General features: G+C 38.7%; 1 pseudogene; it reads right to left on the bottom strand.

Annotated features, from left to right (window-relative positions):
- LOC144455703 (uncharacterized) overlaps window positions 1-21,637 on the bottom strand; it is a 26,710-nt pseudogene extending 5,073 nt beyond the window's left edge.

Raw genomic sequence — 21,637 nt, 5'->3', positions numbered from 1 at the left:
CTAGTAGATTTGGCTTCAGGAGACCTATGTTTAAATCTCAGCTTTACCACTTATGTGACCCTGGAAAATCATTATTTGGGCCTATTTCCTCATGTGTAAAATGATTGGACTTGATGACTTCTGAGGTCCCTTCCAGTTCTAAATCTATAATACTATGATCCTAGTTTGTTCTAACTTTGCTACTACAAAAGTGCTACTGTAAAAATGTAAATATTTTGGTGGATATGAGAATTTCTTTTTAACTTTAACCTTTTTGGGGTATGTGCTTAATAATGGAATCTCTGTGTTAAAGAGTATGGATATTTTAGTCATTTTTAAAGCATAATTCCAAATTCTTTTCCAGAATGATTGGAAGAATTTATAACTCCATCAACAGCAGAATTGTTTATAATTTTTCTTTAGAGAAATATTTATATTATTTAGATACTTATTGGAGGATGTCTTCAGGTATTATATATATATATATATGTATATATATATATATGTATATAATATATATGGGCATTAGTTCTCCATACATCTTGGGTATCAGACTCTTATCAGAGATATCCGATGCAAAGATTTTTCACCCTCAACCATCAGCCTACCTTCTTATTCTAGTTGTATTAATTTTGTTCATGTAAAAAACTTATCAATTTCAAGCGATCAAAACCATGTTTTTTCTTTTGTGATCAGCTTTATCCTTCACTTAGTTAAGAACTATTCTAGCTCTAGCTATGAAAGGAACCTGATTTAATTCTCCTGCCTTCTTTCAGGTCTTACAACAGGGCCATTTCTAGAGTGACTGCAGCCTGGCACTAGACACCTGTCACCTGCCTCTCCCAACTTCATGCTAGGATCACCTTCGAGTGCCCAGTCCAAGCAGCACTACTCTCCTGGACCTTTTCCAGTCCTGTACCAACCTATGATAAGACCCTTGAAATTTCCTATCCCCAGAGGCTTCCCCAAGGTCATCAGGCACCACTTCCTTCTGACAAAACTCCTCTAATTCTTCTTATTCCTGTCTGCTGTGAAACAGGCCTGCTGAGGTCTCATGGGATGAAACATTAGCAACTATAATGAGGACAGACCTCAAACAGTCTAATCACATGCCTTCTCTGTCAGTCAAGGTGGTGAACATTCAAGTAATTCTGAACCCCTTGCTATTGATATGCAAATCTGTGTCCTATTCCCAGCTCCCCACTCCATTGCTCACATCTACCCTATTCTCCAATGTCCCACTTCAGATCAGCCAGCCCCTCCCACTATTGCTCTCTCTAATGCTTGTTCCATAATCAACTTTCTCCTTCGAATTCTTACTTTCTTAGTGTTTCCATTTTCTGGCACTCACTGAGGCCTGCCTCCATCTATCCTTACCATTCTTTCCAATACTAGCTATACTTCCTATCCAGACTCCCCCTCCCCCATCCCTCAGTGGTTGCAGTTGTGATATTGGAATATGGCTTGCTCCCCATTGCCATTTCCAGACTTTCCTTCTATAACCATTGCTCAATAAGTTCTCTTCCTCTGAGGTTCATACTGTCCAAATAATCATCCAATCCAGATACTGGTAGCCATTATGTATAGACCCCCTAGGACATTGTTCTTTTTTCGATGAGTTTACTGCTTGGCTCAGTGTCTGGGCCGCCCCCCCCCCCTTATTTCTACCTTCCTATAAGGATATTTCAACATACATATTGATATTCCCTGCAAATATTCTTTTCAACTTGAGTTCAAAGTTGAATTTACAAAGCACTGGCTACTTTGGAGAAAGATTAGGGGAAACTGAATTTACTTTTTACTTTTGATTTTGCATTTGCAGGAATTTTTTTTCTTTAAATTCTCCGTGGCGGTGCATTCTAGTAAGAGACGATGAAAAAGGATCGTTTTTCTGATTATACTCATTATACCATGTGAGCACACACTGCTGCCTCCATGCTATTTGAGCATCAACACAATTGACTTTCCTCATTGTACCTTAGGAGTCAATGTGTGTGGATCTCATCAATGTGGATAACACCATCAAGAGTGCAGATTGCAACACATTCTTGCACTCTTTCATCCTACTTGATTCTTGACCACGTGTTCCTATAAATCTTAGGAGATCCACCCAACCTGCTTCAAGGCTTCTAATAAATCTTTGAATATTGCGTAGGTAGCAGATTAAGATTGTCCTCTTTTTGTCCCCTTATTATATATTTGACCTACCTCTTTTTTTTTCTTGTTTTGATACTATCTTTTTTTGACGATATATTTTATTCTACTTCTTGTAAGTCATCATTATTTGGTTGAAGCTTGCTTATAACTATATTAGTCTCATCATTGCCTCAGTTTCACTGGTTTAGCTCCTCTTTTCGTTTCTTTCTTTTCTTTTTTTTTAGCAAGGCAATCAGGGTTAAGTGACTTGCCCAGGGTCACACAGCTAGTGAGTGTCATATGCCTGAGGCCAGATCCACTTTGTCACCGAGCTGCCCCAATTTTACTTCTTTAAGGATTGTGTTCAATTATTCATGGTCATATACACCTTTTGGGGAGAATATTGTTAAAAAGTTTTGTTGTTTGTTTTCCTTTTTTGTGGAGCAGTTTGAGGTTTTGGAAAGTGCTGTATAATTTCTTATATGCAATTCAGTTTAATTTCTTCAATTCTATGCTGAATTAAACTTATAGTATATGTACAAAGTGCAGCTAGGTGGCACAATGAATACAGCACTGGTCTTGGAATCAGGAAGACTCATCTTCATAAGTTGGAATCTGGCCTCAGACACTTACTAGCTGTGTGACCCTGGGCAAGTCACTCAACCCTGCTTACCACAGTTTCCTCATCTGTAAAATGAACTGGAGAAAGTAATGGCAAATCACTCCAATATCTTTGCCAAGAACACTCCAAATAGGGTCACAAAGAGTTGGATAGGACTGAAAAACAACTGAGCAATAATATCTACAAAACCAATCGAGCTCATGTTAATAGATTAACCCCATGGATTGCACATCCAGCTGCGTATCTTAGTCTGGAAAATGGACATTCTTCATCGATTTATTAGGCTAAGCTCTTTTGAATGGCCATGGATGTTACTGAGGAGAACCTGTAGTGTTTTAGACTTGATGCTATCAGTACAATGTCATTTGTAAATAGGAGAATCTAGAGGATCTCATCACCTATAGGTATATCCAGGGGAGCATCTAGAAGACCTCATCACCCTTTCCCATTTGTCCTCTTCATCAGACATCCTCCATGCTATTAGTGGCTAGTAACCATTAGCAAGCATTGCTTTTTAGCATTGCTTTTATTGATAATCAAAAGCTATTTGTGATTGTTATCTACCAAGTTATCTTAAGTGATCATAATAGAGATGTACAGATGCTCTGGGCAAATCCTCACTCACACTCAGACTTAGTCTCACATTCTGGTTTCTAGGGAGGGAAAGGAGATGTGGCATGGTGGTGTCTTAGGGGGACTTAGAGGTTATCTTTTTAATCCTACAGCTCATAAGCTCCTACCAGTGTACTTTTCCTCCATGATTATCAGTTGATATCAGTTAGTCAGTCAGATTTACTTAGCTTTTAGAAAGGAATATTTACCAAGGTGGTGTAACATAAACAGTTGGTATAAAACAATCCCCTAAAAGGTATATGATTCATTCTTCCTTGAGTACATATAGAATCCAGGGAAAAGTGAATTTGTTGGAGACAGCTCTAAAGTTCAGATTCAGTGCTGGAAGGGAACGAGTCACTTGTGAATCTTTAAATATTTAATGTAATATGGTTTACTTTACTTCAACACAACAAGGATATGCAATACTGTAGATAGAACAACACTTAGCTTCTCTGGACATGACCCCCTTTGTTTCCATATGGAAAATTGTCTGGTCACCAGGACAGGGTGAGGTGACTTCTGTGATGTTAGGCACCCATTGGGTCTGAAAGGTCTAGAGTCCACATGGCTGGGACTTTTTAGGCCAGGAATTGGTATCACAGAAATGCTGATCTTATCACAGGGCTCAAGTCTGGAGAATACATTCAGTCAAAGGCATAATTCATAGCTCCTGATTGCTGGAAGTCCTTTTTTTCTCCATCATGGGGTACCCAGGAAGCTCCCCTAAGACATGCTGAAACTTTTTGCTAGGCTCCATCAGAAATCTTGAAGCTGCCTTTACTAGGCTAGTTTAATTTGTTCTCTCCCAAGGTAGACACTATCAACAGCTGTTGCTGATCTAGGCACACTGCTAGAATTAGGATGCCAATAGATTCTCTGAAGTTCATAAAGTCTTCCTCCAGTCAAGATGGGTAGTGAGGAGAGGGAAAGAAGAGACTGATATTGAAGTTGAGGCAAAGATTAAGGTTTTTCTCCTTTCCCTCCCTGAAGCCATCTTCTCAAGGGCTTTGCCCTCACTCCCCTCTACTGCCAGATACTCCAACTATTTTATAAATAACTATCAGGGCAAGGCAAGTTTCTTTAACCAATTAAAATACACTTTCTGTGCATCATTACTCCAGTTCATTCAATAGCTTTCAAGGATGTCTAAAAAAGCTTTCCCCCCCTCCACTTAGTCAAAAATCAGTGATTGATTGATACATTAAAAAAATGTTCTCACCTGGTTGAGGTATCAGAATATAGCTTGTTGTCAATTTTGTTAGCTACTTTCCATTTCTGGCTCAGATTGTAATTCTCTAGACTTTACCACCATGCCACATCTGCCTTCTCATCCTGGACCATCTCTCCACTGCTATGTGGCTTTCTTCTTCCACTGGTGAGTTTCTCCTGGAACCTCTCTTGTAAGGAAGAGACTAGGTGAGTCACCTTTCATTCTTTTCCTGGCTTTACTTCCAACTATCTCGGCTTCACCATCATTGGTACCTTCCCTCTCCTCTGATTTTCAACTCCTTTTTATGTATTACCTTCTCCCATTAGAATGTATGCTTTTTGAGGGCAAGCTATCTTTATTTTTTGGTTGTATTTGTATCCCCCAGCACTAAGCACAGTACTTGGCACATAATAAGAGTTTAATAAAAGCTTGTTGACTTGATTTGATTGCATATGGGGAAGGGTAATTTTATTGACTCAATTGCCTCTTACTTTATACATGCAAGAGAGATCTTTTAAGGAAAATCTTCAAGGCTGCATTTTGTTCTAAGAAATGTTTTTTTAAATCAATACATGATATAGGAAATAATATAATATATTTTCTATGACTCTCAATCAATTGTATGACTGCAAAGAGGTGGTCAACTATAGAAAATTGCAAAAGCCTGCCAGTTCCATTCTTATACTTTCATTGAAGACTCATTCAATGTATGTGTAGATCATTCTCATAAGAATCATTAGAGATGAAAAAATAATGTTTGGTAGTAGTTAATTTTCTCATGATTGCCTTTCTCTGAGTAATAATATCATCTGTGCTTTTTCCCAATCATGTGATATCTTAATTTTTTTTTTGTTTAAACATTTTTTTTTTCTGTTTAAACATATCTTGAAAGTGGATGTCACTGTTTTTGAAATTCTCTCACCCCCAACATTGATGCCATATGAGAACTGGTTGAAGGAACTGGGGATGTTTAACCCATAAAGAAGACTTAGTGGAAACATGATAGCTGGCTTCAAAGTATCTGAGGGGTTGTCAAAAGGGAGGATTAGAATTGTTCCATTTGTCCTTAAAGAGCAGAACCAGGGATGATGGATAGAAGTGTAGAAGAGGCAAAATTAGGCTTTGTGTCAGGGAAAATTTCCTAATAATTCTGCCCCAGAATGATATGGGTTGCTTCAGGAAATAGTAGGTCCATACTTCTACCCCTTCTACTGGAAGCTTGTAAACATAGGCAGGATGACTACTTACCCAGCATGTTACAGCAGGAATTTTTTTTTGAGATGAGTAGAACTAGGTGGTTGCTGAAGTCTCTTCTAACTCTAAAGTTCTGTGATCCTATGATTCTGATTTGGTTGTTCTCCAGAACTCAATTTTCTTAAGGGTCCTGGTTGTGTCTGGATGTATGACATACATGCATATATATATATACATATGCATATATATGTCATCTATACATAGCATATTGATTACTGAAGTATTAAATCAGTGATGAGAATAGATTATTCTGGAAATGCTGGCAAATAGATGATATTTTCTGTCTAATTGTTTTCATCTTTCCAGTTCAAAGTTCTTTAAATGATTTGGCTTAGTTGGGTCTCACTCCAAGGCTTATCCATAAAAATGATCATTTCTCATCGTGTTTCAAAGGTAACTGATCTTGGATTCTTGAAGGCTATGTCAGCAGAATTCAAATGCTGGTAGTTTCTGTAAAGCTGGTAAAGCTTTGAATATGGTCTCAGTAACTATGTCTATGGTCTGAGTGATGGGGTGCCTGGGTGCCTGTGCTTGGACCCCAATTTCTCCCTAGCCTCAGGAACAATATCCTTGGCAGTTTTCTGCCCAAGGACATTGTGCCTACTAATTACTCATGAGTGGGCCCCAGCAAGACACTTATCTCTCTCCCTGGTGCAGTTACACAAAGCTGGGTGAGAGAGTGATGGGCTGTTCAGGCCCCAGCCCTAAGATCATGTCTCTGGAAGCCTCCCAATTTCTTAGTAGGCTCCTTTCCTGTGAGAAAATTTTCTCTTGCTGTAGAATGCATTTTCTTATTAGGACAGAGAGAGGGGTGCCTGGCCCAAGGATTTTTGTCCCTGGCTGACCAAAGGACTCTTCCTCCCGCCAGATCGCCAAAGTACATGCCTCTGAAAACTCCCTCAATGTCTGGTATACTCCCTACACTTTCCCATCCATAGCTCCCAAAGACACCTGGACCTTTAGATTACCTAATTCATATCCCTGGCATTCCTTTCCCATGCCCCTTTTCCATATAAACCTCAGCACCATCTCCAGTCTCTCACAGGTTTCTTAAGAATCCTTGCCCGCTGAAAAGTGTAACAATAAATCTTTGCTAACTTGACTTAAAGAATGCTTGAGTCTGTGAAATCATTCCAGACGACCTCATCCTGTACTCTGGTCTTTGAGGGGTCTCAACCTCTCAGACGGCAACATGAGGACCAGCTTAATAAGCTTGAAGAGGCCCATCACTAGTGAATGGCTTTGATGATAAATTCATAAGTTATGGCAAACCATGAAATAATCCTTCCCTACTAATGTGTCAAAAACTCCTCTACTAATATTTGACTCATATATGATTACTTCCACATTCCGTTTTTTAGAGTGCACTCATAGAAACCTTTAGTCTCCATTTTGTAGCAGACAAAAAAATATATAATCCAAGTAGGGGGCAGGAAAAAAGGGGAGCCATAAATTAGCTTCTTGTATGTGTTTAAGAGAGAGAGAAAAAAAGAAAAAGTGAGAATATAACAATATATTATAATGGAGAAAGTGCTACATTCCCAGTCCAGGGATTTTCATCCTATATCTAGTACTTAAGCTTTTGCCCACTAAGTGGTCTTCAGAAAAAATATTCATTCTATTACTAAGTACATACTCAAAGTCTTTTTAACGTGGTAGGATCTGCCAGAAGTTGTACTCACCTCTTCAGACACATACTCTTCAGAACCCAAGGTCACCTCCATGTTACAATGAGGTGTGGTTGTGGTTTGTCCTTCATTCTCCAAGAGGACCATGACATCAGGGAGATGAGACATGATTTGCAATTAACTTTGATTTAAGTGAGGGAGGGCTATGCAAAGTTACTTTCTTCTCTAGGGCCATCTGGGTCCTGTGGCCAGATATGGATCAGGACAACTGGAGATGGCCCAGGATGTAGTGAGAGACCTCGGCCCTTTTAAGCTAAAGTCTTTTCAGGTTCTCACTTTGAGTGAGGCAACTGACCATTCAGTGAATTAGGTGTCTTTAAGAAGTGAGTCAAGGAATGGCCCCTTTAATAAACAAAAAAATCAAACTGGGAGGGGAAGACCTTCAGGCTTGCTGGCCAAAAGAGAAACAGTTACTATTTACATTCACTCCGATCCTGGAGGGCTCAAATAATAGCCAAAATAAGCGAATATAACCTGAGCCTGAAGGGCTCAAATAATAACCAAAATAACGAAATAACCAACAAATAAACCATTAAGTAGTGCTTAGGCAGGGACCTGTTGTCCAATCCAAGAGATCCAGAGTGAATTGGGTTTAAGGCTTGGTCTCTGAGAAAGAAATCTAGCCAGTATACCCCAAGTTAACTAGGTAGCTTTCAGCCATCAAAACTTACCCTCCTTTGGGCAGAACACCCTCAGATGAGGAGAAAGAGAGAGAGAGAGGGAAGGGAGAGGGAGAGGGTAAGGTGGGAGGAGAGGGAGAGGGTAAGGTGGGAGGAAAGGGGAGGGCAGGGGAGGGGAGGAGAGGAGGAGCTGAGTTGTTCAACTGGAACCAGCCAGCTGGGTCCACATTCAGTCAGCTTGCACTACAAGATGAATCTAGCAAACTAAGTTCAGTTGATTCCTTCAAGGTGGTAGACCCAAAGATTTTTTTGGTGACCCAGTCAAGAAAGTAGTGAACATTCATCTTCACAGTTCACACACCTAAAAATATCCCTGTATCTCCAGAGAAAAATCTAAACTTCAAAATCAAACTCGTTTCTCAAAGATTCTCTAGACCTAGTGGGTTAACTTGGGGCAAGTCCAAATTTCAGAGGAAAACTAGTAACAATGTGGAGCTATCAAACCTAGGTTAGGTTTCTAACTTAAATCTGCTATATTACAAAATAAAACATGACTCTAGATCATTCTTCAAGGTAGCATAAAAGAGCATCTTAGCAAACTAACAGGGTTACCTGAGTAATAGTATTTATTATATTGAACTTACTTTTGGTCAGAGATTGGAAACGATGAATGGTCTGTTACTTTCAGACCTGAAGAAGGCAAAAAATAATTTGAAAACCTCTTATGGTATTGGGATTACATCATTAAAATATTTTTTAAATGCACATTTTAAATTTATTTTGTACTTCTTCCTTTCACTATGGTTACAGTAGACACAGAATAGCTGAGAGGGAGTTTTGAGAGATTGGGGAGATATTGTAGGGAGTGTCATGAACAGTATATGAAAACCCTTCATGTTCCATGCACTATATGGGGATAATTACACTAAGCTAGATTTAAATTTGAGATAATAAAATAGGCTACTTCTGCTCAGATTCAACGTACTCAAAATTCTGTGCCTCACAGTTCTGCCTTTGACCTAAGATATTGAAAATCCTCCCAGACTACACCTAAAAAAATGTAATTTTTAGTAGCAAATTTAATTTTAAGTAGTAAATTTAGTAGTAAAGTGCAAGGATTGGAGAGTGGAAAGAAAACAAAATCTTACCAAAGAAGCATTGAGAAGGTTAACACAAGGTGGTTAACAAAAGTGTGATGGGCAATAATGAATCAATTTTCGACTTATAAAACTACTTGTGATAAATAGTATGGAAATTATCAGACACTTCTGGTTTTTGTATGGAGGCCTGATCACTGATTGAGTCAATTTACCTCGTTATCCTGCCTCACTTAACATCTCCAGCCCTTTGAGTGTTCTCCATAGAAGTAAAATAAAAATGTATCAGAGCTCTGGAGAGCCCACCTGCTACTTGGACTGAAGTTTGGGAGAGAAAATTTAGATTTATGTGTTACAAGTAGAAAGTAGAGTGGGGAAAGAGAGAAGATTGCAAAATGAGTGGTTGTGTTGGGGCCCAGCTCCTTCACATCACCTCGAAAATAGGAACATGTGCCAATGTAAAAAACCAACCAAATGAAAAATAGAAACTCTAATAAAGAAAGTTACCTTACCAAAAAGAAAAGCAATCAACAGAAGAAATAAGAGGACCAAAACAATCTTTTTTCCCTCAATTAAAATGAATAAAACAAAACAAAAAACCCCCCTAACAAATCTAGGACTCCAATGCAATGAATAAGTAGGGATAAAAGAAATGAGGAGTAGATACTAGAAGGCAAAACTAAGTCCCAGAAGGGAATGTGTATGTGTGTGTGTGTATACACACACACACATACACGTATAATATTAATATGCTCTTTTCAGAGTGGCTAATAAGCTTAATAAAATAAATTAAGGAAGATCAGGCATCTACACAGACAGAATTAAAATCAATCAAAGAAGAGCAAAGACATGAGATTCAACAATCTGGAAATTTCTGTGAAGATTCTGAAAACCCTCTCAACAGAATTTGTGAAGAATAGAAAAGCCCTGTGGGGCAAAAATGCTGACTCAGAAAAAAACTTAGTAAATAAAAGCAAAGAACAATACAGCTAGAAGAAGACTTTTTGAATGTTATAGGTGAAAGTAGATAGGGGGTAGTGGTTGGAGATACAAGTATAGAATTATTGTTTTCCTTTCCTGTTTTTTCAGTTAACATTTTTATTTTCTCTTCCTTTATGAGTGGAGAAAGGAAAAAGAAAAAGAAAAACAAACCCTTGTGATAAATCCGAATAGTTGAACAAAACAAACTCCCAGATTGGTCAGATTCAAAAATCTGTCTCATTCTGCATTTTGAGTTCATAACCTTTCTTCCAGGAGTGGAGTGGGTAGCATAATTGATTTACTGTAAGTCCTCTGAAATCATGATTACTCATTGCAGAGTTCTTAAGTCTTTCAAAGTTATTTTCATCTTCAATTTTGTAGCCACTGTTTTAATTGTTCTTCTGGTTTGGTTTACTTCACTGTACATCAGTTCATACAAATCTTCCCAGAATTCTCTGAAACTATATCTTATGTCATTTCTTGAGAAAATAGTATTCCATTATATCAAACTGTTATTTCTTCAGTGAGTCACCAACTGATGGTCATTCCCCCTAGTTTCTAGTTCTTTGTTATTACAAAAAGTGCTGATATAAATATTTTTGTACATATAATCTTTTGGGGAAATGTACCTTGTAGTGGTATTATTGGATGAAAGGGTATACATAATTTAATGAGTGGGGCAGGGGCGCTTAATTCCAAATGTCTTCCTGAATGATTACAGTAATTCATATTTCTACCAAAACTTAATATGAATTAATGTTCCTGTTTCCCCACAACCTCTCTAATATTTCTCATTTTCCTTTTTTGTCATCTTTGTCAATTTGATGTGTGAGGTGCTTTAATTTACATTTTCCTTAATAATTAGTGATCTGGAGCACTTTTTCCTCCTTTGTTGATAGCTTGATTTCTTCAAGAACTGCCTGTTCATATTCTTGATCAATTGGATAATGTCTCTCATTCTTATAAATTAAAATAAATTCCTTATATATCTTGGAAATGAGAACTTTATTAGGAAAATTGCTACAAAGAATCTTTTTCTCACTTAATTCCCTTCTGATTTTAGCGGAATTGATTTTTGGTTTCAGTTTTGCAAAACTTTAATTTTATCAAAAATTTCCATTTTATCTTCTGCGATCCTTTCTGTCCTTTGGTTATGAATTCTCCTTCTATACACATACACATACACACACATGAAAAGTAAGTTCTTCTTTGTTCCTTTAATTTCTTTATGTTGTGACATTTTATATATAAGCTATGTATCCATCTAGAGCTAATCCCAGTATATGATGAGATGTGTTGGTTTAAAATTATTTTCTGGCAGACTGCTTTCTAGTTTTCCCAGTATTTTTTTTAAATTAGGGATTTCATACCTTAGTATTTGGGGTTTACCTAAGCTACTGTGTTTGTTTGCTTTTGTATGCTGTGTATCTAATCTATTCCACTAATCCATCTATTTATTTATTTATTTTTGGCAATTGGGGTTAAGTGACTTGCCTATGGTCACACAGCTAGTAAGTGTCAAGTGTTTCATCTGAGACCGGATTTGAACTCAGGTCCTCCGGACTTCAGGGCCAGTGCTCTATCCACTGTACCACCTAGCTGCCCACCCCCCCCCCACCAATTTATTTTTAACTGCTACAAAATTGTTTTTATTATTACTCCTTTGTAACTTGGAAGAATTTATACCTTGACTAAAACATTGTAAAGGGGGAAAAACTTTGAAAGACTTAAGTCTGATTAATGCAATAACCAGTCACAACTCCATAAGATGTGATAAAGTATACTTCACACCTCTTGATGGAGAGCTGAAGTTCTGCTTCTGGGAACCAAGATGTGGAGTAAGAAGTAAATTGCTTTCAGTAAGGGAAGTAGAGGAAAAACTGGGAAGAGAAATGAGAGTGATGCAAGAAAATCATGAAAAACAAGTCAACAGCTTGCTAAAGGAGACCCATAAAAATACTGAAGAAAATAACACCTTAAAAAACAACAGCCTAACCCAAATGGCAAAAGAGGTCCAAAAAGCCAATGAGGAGAAAAATGCCCTGAAAAGAAAAATTGGCCAAATGGAAAAGGAAGTCCAAAAGATTACTGAAGAAAATACTTCCTTAAAAATTAGGATAGAGCAATTGGAAGATAGTGACTTTATGAGAAATCAAGACACTGTAAAACAAATCCAAAAGAATGAAAAATTAGAAAACAATGTGAAATATCTCATTGGAAAACAACTGACCTGGAAAACAGGTCCAGGAGAGATAAATTAAAAGTTATTGGACTATCAGAAAGCCATGATCAAAAAAAGAGCCTAGACATCATCTTTCAAGAAATTATCAAGGAAAACTGCCCTGATATAGTAGAACCAGAGGGCAAAATAGAAATTGAAAGAATCCACAGATCTCCTCCTGAAAGAGATCCCCAAAGGAAAACTCCTAGGAATATTGTAGCCAAATTCCAGAGTTCCCAGGTCAAGGAGAAAATATTACAAGCTGCCAGAAAGAAACAATTCAAGTACTGTGGAAACACAATCAGGATAACACAAGATTTAGCAGCTTCTACATTAAAGGACCACAGGGCATGGAATATAATATTCTGGAGGGCAAAGGAGATAGGATTACAACCAAGAATCACCTACCCAGCAAAACTGAGTATAATCCTTCAGGGAAAAAATGGTCATTCAGTGAAATAGAGGACTTTCAAGCATTCCTGATGAAAAGACCAGAGCTGAATAGAAAATTTGACTTTCAAATACAGGACTCCAGTGGAACATGAAGAGGTAAACAGGAAAGAGAAATCATAAGAGACTTATTAAGATTGAACTGTTTACATTCCTGCATGGAAAGATGATATTTATAACTCATGAGAACTTTGTCAGTATTAGGGTAGTTGAAGGAAAAAAATTGTATGTATATATAGATAGATAGAGGGCACAGGGTGAGTTGAAGATTAAGGGGTCATATCTGGAGAATAAAATTAAGGGATGAGAGAGGATGATACTTGGAGAAGAAAGGGAGAGGTAGAATGGGGTAAATTATCTCACAAAAAAAACAGAAAAGAAAAGTCTCTCACAGTGGAGGGGAAACAGGGGAAGGTGAGAGGGAATGAGGGAATCTTATTCTCATAGGATTTGGCTTAAGGAGAGAATAACATACACATTCAATTGGGTATGGAAATCTGTCTTACCCTACAGGAAAATAGGGGGAAAGGGGACAAGAGAGCAGGGGGGTGATAGAGAGGAGGGCAGATTGGGAAAGAGGGTAATCAGAAGCAAATACTTCTGAGGAGGGACAGGGTCAAAAGACAGAATAGAATAAATGGGAGGGCAGGATAGGATTAAGGGAACTAGAGTTAGTTTTTCACAACATATCTACTAAGGAAGTGTTTTGATAACTGCACATGTACAACCTATATTGAGTTATTTGCCTTTACAATGAGGGTGGGCAGGGAGGGAGGAAGGGAGAAAATTTGGAACTCAAAGTTTTAAAAACATGTGTTTAAAAAAAATGTTTTCACATGCAACTGGGAAATAAGAAATACAGGAAATGGGGTACAGAAGTCTATCCTGCCCTACAGGAAAATAGAAGGGGAAGGGGATAAGAGAAGGGAGGGGGGAGAGATAGACGAGAAGGCAGACCAGGGGAAAGGGTATTCAGAATGCATGCCATCTTGGGTGGGGGGAGGGGTGAGAAATTTGGAACTCAAAAACTTGTGGAAGTGAATATTGAAAACTAAAAATAAATAAATTTATATTACAAAAAAAAGAAGTAAGTTGCTTTTACCCTCCCTTATTGACCTCTGAAAGCCTAGAAAATATCACCCCAGGCAAAACCCTGGAGCAGCTGAACCAGCAGGAAGATGGGGTGCAGCAGTCTTGTAGCCCAGAAAACTTGGGGACTTAACAGGAAAGGCCCCTCTTGCTCTGGGGGGAGGGGGAGCAGTACAGAACAGGAGGTATCCAGCAAGCTAGAGTAAAGTCCCGCCTCAGCATCTGGGAAGATCCTGAACCCCAGGCTGGTAGAGCAGGCAAGCACCAACACCAGGACTCCCGAGTGTCTCAGCATGGGCAGGGGAACTGGTGGAAACTGGCTTGGAAAACCACCACATGCCACAGTGTTCTCCAGTAGCCAAGTCTCCTGGTGCCTCAGCAAAACTCTGGGAAGCACAACTCCAAGAGGTAAACCTTTAGGCTGAGAGACATCCTGCAGCAGCAAAGCATCCCTGTGCAAGGCCTGGTGAGCAGGAGCCAAAGAAAGGAGTGCAAGGCCTGGGTGAGCAAACATCCTCCAGGGGCCAGACTCTCCACCCCTACCCCTAGAGCTCCAGTGTTGCTGATTCCAGCCCAACACCAGGTAAGCTGCCAGAACCCAACAGCCTCCAACTGCCAGCACTTGAGGGCCCAGCACACAAAGCCAGTGACCAGGCCCCAGGCTCCTAGCACAAGAAGCTTGGGTCAGTGCCCCTTGCTCCCCAGCAGGAGAGCTCAATTTTTTTAAAGGTCAGGAAATAAACAAATATCGTGAGCAAAAAGAAATGTACAAGGACCATAGATTCTTAATGGGGACAGGGAAGATCAAAGCAGAAATTCAGAAGAGGGCAACATTGTCAATATGCCCATATCCAAAACTTCAAAGGGGAATACGAACTGTTCTGAAGCCCAAAAAGTCTTCTTGGAAGAGCTCAAGAAAGATTTTAAAAGTCAAATACGAGAGGTAGAAGGAAAATTGGGAAAAGAAATGAGAGGTATGCAAGAGAGAGTCAATAGGTTGGAAAAGGAGGGACAAAAATTAACTGTAGAAAACAAGTCCTTAAAAAATACAATTTGCCAAATGGGAAAAAAAAGTACACTGATGGAGAATCAATAGAATGTAGGTACAGAATGAGATACACATTTCCAGTCACCCAATGTATCCTAAATTTTTTTGCTTGACTATTGTGGCAATATTTTAAATTCACTTTCTTTTTTTTTTTTTTATTATAAACTTAAATACAAAATAAGAAAAGAAAAAAAAACATTGCCATATGTACAGCAGAACGTAAGAGAGAATTCAAAATATACAGCAATAAATTTCCATTTCAAGAAAACCTACATAATAATTAATACTCATTGTGTTCAGAGCTGTCCACTTTGCGTCCTTCTAAGTTTTCTTTTGTTCACTGCTGCACATTTTTTACTTTGGTACAAAATGTCCCCCAAAGTCTGTACAGTGTTGTACACTGACACATTGTGCAACAAGTATTTACAGAGTCCAGGGGAAAATGGCCTCCAGCTTTGAAAGCAAATACGACAAAAGAAAAACTCATAAGTCATGGTTCTTGGAAGTTCTCTCCTCTCATGCACGAGGTGCTCAACAAATTCCTTTAGGCATGGTGTGATTTCTTTGCAGAGCTTCTTGTAGAGCTGCTAAGTCCAGTCTGTCTTTGACTTCCAATGCAGACACCACTTACCAGGTGCTGCTGCCATAGGTAGAAGATACAATGCTAAGATACAGATAGGAAGATGGAGAGTTTAAAATGTTTCAGATTCTTTAAAGCATACAAGGTTCTTCTCTAAAGGGAGGGGAATGAGGGGGACTTCTCCTTTCCCTCCTCACTTCCCCTCAAGGTGATTCCTCTTTAGGGATATGCTAGGAAGCCACATTTGTTCCAGTTTCCAGAATTTCATCCCTTCTCAACTTGCTTAGTAGCTGAGAAACCTGGGTTGTGACCACATTTTCCTTGTCTGTCTAAACATGATTCTTTAACAGCATTATTACAATTCCAGTTTGAAAACTTTTTGTTACTTCATCTAAGTGCATGACTGATTGACTGAAATATGTTCTGAGCTTAACAGTGCATTTATTCCTGTTATTGTTGAAAACAATAACAAAAATTACACTGCATTTATTCCTAGAGAAGTCCATTATAGAGGTAGAGTAGTTTTCTGGATGAAAGTATGGTGTAGTAATAGTGATTGAAAAAAGAAAGAAAAGAGCATAAATAAAGCATAGTAACTATCATATAGAAGAGAGCACAAGGACATTCACAAAGAAAGTAGGGCAAAAAAACCCAGTGTTGGCACTATCAGTTTATTTTTTTATTTTTATTTATAACTTGTTTCTGAGTGTTTATTAAAATGACTTTTTAAAAATGCAGCTTTTTTTGGGGGGGGTGAGACAATCAGGATCAAGTGACTTGTCCAAGGTCACATAGCTTGTGAGTATTAAGTGTTTGGTCTGAGGCCGCATTTGAATTCAGGTTCTTCTGACTCCAAGGCCGGTGCTCTATCCACTGCACCATCTAGCTGCCCCTAAAAGCTAAGAAAGTACTTCAAAAAAAGTTTCACAAGATATTTCTTATATGAAAATATTGTGGATAGAACTAATTTTAAAATATTTACAGGAAAGCGGAGTAGGGGACTCGCATGGGAATTGGTGTGTTAATCCTGGTAAGCATGGCTAGAACGCAGTTGAAAGATTCTGTGCAAATATTTTCTATTTCTCCTATGTACTTTTTATCTTTACTTCTAAAATAGTTCTTGGTGGCTTAATTTTAAGCTACTTTGTTCCTATTCTAAGTAGATCTCAGATTTTGAGTGGCAAGAATCCTTAGTGATTGGTTAAATCTCTTATTTTATAGAGAATGAAACAGAAACAATGACCTTTGCCCCAAGTCATGTAGAGGCCCAGTGGGGACTAGAAACAAAAATTATCTTTGGCCAGTAATGGCACCAAATTTCTTTCAACTTGGCAAACTTGACAAAAGATTTTTTCATCCTGACCCTTGGACATGTGCTCAGGCCCTATGATTGATTTTTTAATTCTGATTTTTCCGAGGCTTTTAGTTTTCTAAGTGATGGCCAAGAAAGCTGTTTCTGCTAGTTCATTTTTGTAGGATTAAGGGTATATTCTCCACAATAGAACAACAATCTTCTTTTGCTATCAAAATTTTTTTAAACAAATCAGGAGGGCATCAGAACCTATAAACGTGGTTCTTTTTCTATCCACTATCCAACATCTAATTCAGTGTAGCCACAGGTATTTTCACTCATGTTTTTTACAGATATAAACACATTTCCCCATACTGACCGGTAAAGATAACAATCTTTGTCACAAACTCTTGCCACAAGATAATAATATTAGTAAATAAATAAAAATTATTATTATTATTATATGTATATTTTTTTCTTATAACTGTGAGTTTTCTAGGCTGGGAAAGTAAAAACATCTGCATTTCTCACCTTGAGAGAGCTGAGGAGGGGTCAGGTTGCACATTCTGATGACCACCACATTAGCCAAAGTTTCAGAAAAAAGTCCAGGTTTGGGTACCCTAAAATATGGTACTACTATGATATGGATTTTTCTACCTCTACTCTGACCTTGGTGCTCATTTGCATCCCTTTCTCATGCTTAGTTTCCATGGTTTTTTTCCTTTGTTCTAGTTCTGTATCACCAGTAACTACCTAAGTTCCTAACCTTGCCTTATTTCAATTTTCCAACTGGAATAGAGAAGCTAGGCCTGAACTTCTATAGGAGAATTTCTGTCTAGGACAGGGATGGGGAACCTACAGCCTCAAGGCCACATGTGGCTGAATCCAAACTTCACAGAACCTTCTGTCAAAGGGCCACACTTGAGTACCTATAGGGCAACATGTGGCCTCAAGGCTGCAGATCGTGGTCTAGGAGCACAAGGAAGCAGAGGTACCTAGTAGCTAGAATAAATCTTCTCCTGGGTTTTCATCACCTTTACCCTAAATTCTTCTATTCCATGAGGGGTTAGGCCAGTTATCTCAAAGCAGATTAGAGTGAATTCTACTTTTCAGAGTCTAAGTACTTTTAAATGCATTGCAGCTAAATTTTTTCAGGTCTATATAATCAAATCCTCCTCACTCCAAAGAAGCTTATATCAATAAGAATCCAGTTATTTCACAGAGCTGGAGAATAGTTTTCAATACAAATTAAGTAAGCAAAATTACAAGCATTTGAAATGTGTATATGTGCATTTGCTGAGGACTTAGATCTTTGGAATCTCTTGGGAAAGTTTCTCTCCATATTGGGTTTGCCATGCTGAATATTTAACTTCAAGACTTCAGTGCTCACACCTTCCATTTTTTTCCCCCTTTGATATAGCCTGGATTGAGACTCTGTTGTATGTTAAAGGACAATTTCTTTTGTTGATGGGAAATATAACTAGAGACCTCTCCAATGAGTGCCATTGCAAGGGCACTGGCTATGCTGGCAATTGGCCCAGTTTCTCTCATTCCAGCTCCAGGGTCATCATTGCTCTCATACCTGTCATCACCTTTGCCCTGATCAGGTTTGTAGCCACCTCCTATTATCCATCTTCCACCAGATTTTATATTGAGCCTGCCTCCACCACCATTGATTCCATCATTTCCATCATCCAAGTCATAAGCCAAGTCAAAATCAGGAAATTCAGAATGCGTTTTCTTTGGAGAGGGTTTAGTGGTTGTCTGAGATCCAAGGCATCTCTCAGGAAAAAACTGGAATAGGATTTCCATTAGGCTTGCCACTTCCATGTTTGAACTGTTCAATTTGCTCATACAAGGAATCAGTCTAGTGAAATCTTAAATTTTTAGCAACTTCTCTGCCGCTGACTAGCTGAGTGATCATGGAAAAGCCACTTCCTTCTCTGAAACTCCCCATCTTCATCCATAAAATGTTGGGGTTAGGTCACACTATTTCTAAGTCTCCTTCAGCTGTAGCAATAAATGTGCCCATGAATTCTTTTAGTTTTACCCAGCCCATCTCCCAAACTCTTCCCAGCTCCAAAATTATTTGCCACTATAATGGGGATCCAGCACAGAGTGAAGGTCAAGGAAGGATTCCCTGTAGATGGTGAATTCCTCCAGATGCTTGTCCATGCAGTGGGAGTGCCAAGGTGAAAGCTAGAGTTAGGAAGCACGCTGTGCCCCTGTGGAGCACTGAGGGAGAGGAAGTGGTGAGAAGGTGGGGTTCTCAGGGGACACTCTCTCTCTTGTCCTATACATTGTATATTTTCAATATAATCCACCTTTTCTGTCCTTTATACATGGAAATGTTTATGGTTTATTGATAGGTATTATTTTCATACTAAAAATATTTATTTCAACAAGAACAACAAAAAGGTGGAGTAAGCAATAAAGAGAGTATAATCCTAGACATATTGACCAAAAAAAGGTGGAGCTTGTTGAAGTTGGGCAGCTGGGTGGTACAGTGGCTAGATCACTGAGTCTGGAGTCAGGAAGTCTTCTTGAGCTCAAATCTGGCCTCAAGTCACTTAACCCTGTCTGCCTCAGTTTCTTCAACTATAAAACAAGCTGGAGAAGGAAATGGCAAACTGTGGGGTCACAAAGAATAGGACATGACTGAACAACAACAAAAGTTGTTGAAGTAGACGTGATGGAACTTTGGAAAGAAATGACCACTGCATCTTAGGTGTTGTGACAGGCAAGGAGGGAAACAAGCATTTGTGAAGTGACTACTCTGTGCCAGGCATCATGGTAAGCTCTTTACAGATATTGTCTCATTAAGAAGTAGGTGCTATTGTTATTATACCTACTTTATAGTTGAAGAAACTAAGGCTCAGAGAGGGTGAGTGATTAGGCCACTGCCACTCAGCTAGTAAGTCTCTGAAGACGGATTTGAACTCAGGTCTTCCTAATTCCAGGGCCAGTGCTCTATCCCCTGTGCCACCTGGGAACTGGAGGGGGGAAATGGGCATAGTCTGATGAGTACCACAAATTTTAGAAGAGTGGATTTTAAAGAATTCAAAGAATAGATGGGATCCCATGGGCAGTATTTTGTAGAAGAGAAATGGGAAGCTCCCAAGAATATAGAAACACAAACAATTCCAATGAAGAAGAAAGGGCTCTAAAAAATGGTTCTGGATGTGCAGGTAACTCTCTATGTCAAATCCTTTTGCATCTCACTGAAAATCTCTTTATCCCCTCAGAAGTTTCCTTCTGAGCTCATAGTGCTTATTTTTGAATACTCTAGGAGAGCCATTAGTAAAGCAAAGCTGGCATCTTTTAATATGTTCAGTTGTATGTGATTCTTCATGACCCCACGTCCTCTGTCCATGAGGTTTTCTTGGCAAAGATACTAGAGTGGTTTGCCATTTCGTTCTCCAGTGGATCACCAGTCCATAGGCAAACAGAGGTTAAGTGAGTTGCCCAAGGTCACATAGTTAGGAAGTTTCTGAAGCTGGATTTGAATTTAGATTTTCCTGACTGAGCTTAGCACTCTATTCACTTTGCCACTCAGCTGCTTCATAGGCATCTTTTAAACATTCTTACAAATACATGCATGTGGCCATGGAATACTGTTAATTGTGTTTTGTCAAAGGAATTTTTGTCTTTCTTCACTAACAGTTTTTTTCTCTACTTTTCCAAAAGGGCAAATAAAGTTTAAAGATATTGTTTGTTATTTTCCAGCTCTTCTATTTTTAGAAGTACCATGAATGTTAAAAACAACCTCAAATCTAATCAGATAAATGGTCAAAGGAGATAAAAAACAGTATAGCAAGTTTGTGCAGTGGGTAAAGTGCTGGCCTTGGAGGCAGGAAGGCTTCTTTCGCTAGGCAAGTCATTTAACCCTGTTTGCCTCAGTAAAATGAGATGGAGAAGGAAATGGCAAGCTAGAAAGACTTCAAGTACTTGCCTGGTAAGAGATTATTATATGAAGACAAACCAGTATAAGTTCAAGGAGAATTACCAGAAGATTGGCACTCAGTTGATGAATTTTTTTTTTCTGGCCAAAGCAACTCACGAAGACATTTATTGAGGCTTGTAAATCTGTATTGTTTATTTTTACTATTCAGCCAAATGATGTTATGGGGGTGGCTAAGGTGACACAGTAGAGTCAGACCTGGGTCAGGATAATGACTTTTCCTGAGTTCAAATCTGGCCTTAGCTGTGTGACGCTGGGAAAGTCACTTAACCCCATTTGCCTCAGTTTCCTCATCTGTAAAATAAGCTGGAGAAGGAAATGGCAAACCACTCTAGTATCTTTGCTAAGAAAACCCCAAATGAGGTCACGAAGAGTCGGATATGCCTGGAAAATGAGTGAATAGCAAAATTGAGATGAAGGAAAAAAACTAAATGCAGTTATCAGGGAAAGAAGAAGTAGCAGTAGAACCTTTTCCTTAATACTGTGGAACATACTCCCTCATGACCACACAGACCATCCATGGGAAGAACAAACCCACTTTAGGGAAAAAGTAATGATGGGGCAAACATGGAGGGAATGTGTATGCATGATATCATAGGTCTAATGATGTTTTATGGTGATGTTATCGTGGTGTTTTTCATTGGGCTAGCACAGTGTGCTCTTTCTGCCAGGTTTCTGTGGTCTGTGAGGACATGGCAGTAATGACGTGTTGTCTTTGCTAGGTATGACTTCTTGTTGGTCTTGAGTAGATACTGCTTGTTCGTGTACTTCCAGTTGTGTGATTTCTGCTGTCAT

This window comes from Phascolarctos cinereus, unplaced genomic scaffold (assembly GCF_003287225.1).
Source record: "Phascolarctos cinereus isolate Bilbo 61053 unplaced genomic scaffold, phaCin_HiC Scaffold_2;HRSCAF=192, whole genome shotgun sequence".
In the NCBI taxonomy this organism is placed as follows: Eukaryota; Metazoa; Chordata; class Mammalia; order Diprotodontia; family Phascolarctidae; genus Phascolarctos; species Phascolarctos cinereus.
Note: the sequence above shows the minus strand (reverse complement) of the source record. Positions and strands in the feature narration are given on the sequence as shown.